We start from the raw sequence: 2,101 nt of genomic DNA on the forward strand, positions 1-2,101 counted from the left end.
ATTATTGTAATCATATATGTGTATTTAGGTTATGCTAGGGGCTATAGTTAGGAATCTAAGTGGGCCTACACACACACACACACACACACATGAAGTATATGTTAAATATTATCATTATATTGAATATAGAGTGGTTATTAGACTTTGATAATGTAATTGATTTCATTTTAGAAAATAAAATCATCTATTTTTATTACCTTTCTCAATAACTTCTTTCATTTGTATATTCACTTTTTTAATTACATGGCCTTCTAAATTCTCACATCTTTTCTCTTAAATATTTGTATTGTTAACTTTAAATTGTTAAATAATGAAATTGATTTCTTTCCCACTCAAAAGATTTTACTAAAATAATTTTTTTAATGTTATTTTTGTTATTAGAAGAATTAATGTTTTCCCACATATAGTTTCTTACAAATTAGGATTGTAAACTTTTCCAGACCAAGTTGGAACGAAAACTTATTAATAGTTAAGATTGACTTTTAAGTAAGAAAACTTCTGGAGTTTGCCTACACATAAGTCACCTAGACTTGTCATACAATTCTCACTTTTTTACAAGAGTACAAAAACAAAACATGATGTTATTGCCGTTGTTTTGCCAACGTATCTTGCCCGAAAACATAATACCGTTATCATTATGGGTTTATAATTTGGATAGCTAACCGACTACGATGCAACAAATTACCAATTGCAGCAATCAATATTCTATCTATTATAGAATGAAGAATTATTGATAAGAAACATAATTAAAATTAAAGAATAATAATAATAATAGCAAGATCTTTATGTTCAAGTGGACAAATTCTTTAGGGTTTTGGTCTTCCCAATGCTAGAATGAAGGCTAGAAATTTAAACTCCCTGTACGAGCAACATAAAGCAGCCTATGTGCTATGTTCGTGCACTGAATACATTCTATTAAGAGCTTATTAAACAAACACTTGAAGTGAAGTACAAAATACGATACGCTTTAAACTATAACGATTCTTTATTTATTAGTATTTGCCTCATACTGTAAAATTATTCTCTCAGCAGAATAATCTCGGTAATGATATAGAATAGAGGACCTGCAAAAATTATTAGTTCAACATGTAAATAAACTGACATGAAAAGGTTATCTTATTAATATTTAATATTCTTTAAGCACCAGCAGCAGCACCTAGTAATATTTGCATTCTACAATACTATTTTTTCAGCAGCAGCATCTGTGTAATAAAATCAGACAGAAGACCTGAAAAAAAACTCAGTTTACCATGTAAATAAACTCACATCAAAAGATCATAAAAGAACTGATTTATATGCTTGATGTCGAACCCCGCTGAGCTTCAACGTTTTGAACTTAGGTGCTTATATATCAACTGGGTCTTACATGAAGGCCAGGACATTAAATGTAGCCAAGGATAACTTGCCAACACCCGCAATACATGAAAGAAATAATCAAAATTTCATTCACACAACATGCTGCCGGCATTTCATCCTTGGCTGCATGACATATTCCGACCCACACGAAAGGTCCCAGATGAACATGAGTCATTATGCTCTGTATAAATCGTAAGATATATAAGGAATATCTAGCATGAATGTTTTAAAACCTATTTCGTATGGGGCCCCAATGGTATAGTTGGTGTCAAAGGGAAGATAAGAAACTATAATCATCTATAATATGTATTTTATATCGGGCAAAGCAGGGTGGCAAATACTTGTGAGGGAATAGAAAAGCAAGAATGCACCACAGACACCATATATAATTCATTACTTATCATATTTCTGCACTCAATTAGATAAGGACAAATTATACACTGTCCTATACCAAGTGGGAAGCTTTTGGCTTTTCCAAAATAGAATACCTTTGATTCTCGTATGACTCTTGGAGATCACAAGGAGTCAGATATCTTGTTTTGATGAGGAAGTACTTGACGACAGTCGAGCCAGGAACGTCATTTCAATTGTCTTATATTACTTTGTCACTTAGTTGGGACCATTAAACAAAATGCATAATGTAGCGAAGATGACGCTCCTGGTTCAACTATGATAATAAAGGTGATCCTGAAATACTAGAATGGGGTCCTCTTAGTTTTCAAATTTGAGGGGCAATTTTTCAATT

General features: G+C 32.0%; 1 long non-coding RNA gene across 1 annotated transcript; it reads right to left on the reverse strand.

The window, feature by feature from the left end:
- Positions 1 to 966: 966 nt before the first annotated feature.
- Positions 967 to 1,561, reverse strand: LOC149535585 (uncharacterized). The gene is made up of 2 exons (XR_016356723.1): positions 1,267 to 1,561; positions 967 to 1,064 (listed from the first exon to the last, which is right to left on the reverse strand). It is a non-coding gene; the product is annotated as an uncharacterized LOC149535585 (long non-coding RNA).
- Between the last annotated feature and the right edge of the window lie 540 nt (positions 1,562 to 2,101).

This window comes from Cupressus sempervirens, chromosome 10, assembly GCF_028749045.1.
Source record: "Cupressus sempervirens isolate cs-2001-9-10 chromosome 10, ASM2874904v1, whole genome shotgun sequence".
Lineage (NCBI taxonomy): Eukaryota > Viridiplantae > Streptophyta > Pinopsida > Cupressales > Cupressaceae > Cupressus > Cupressus sempervirens.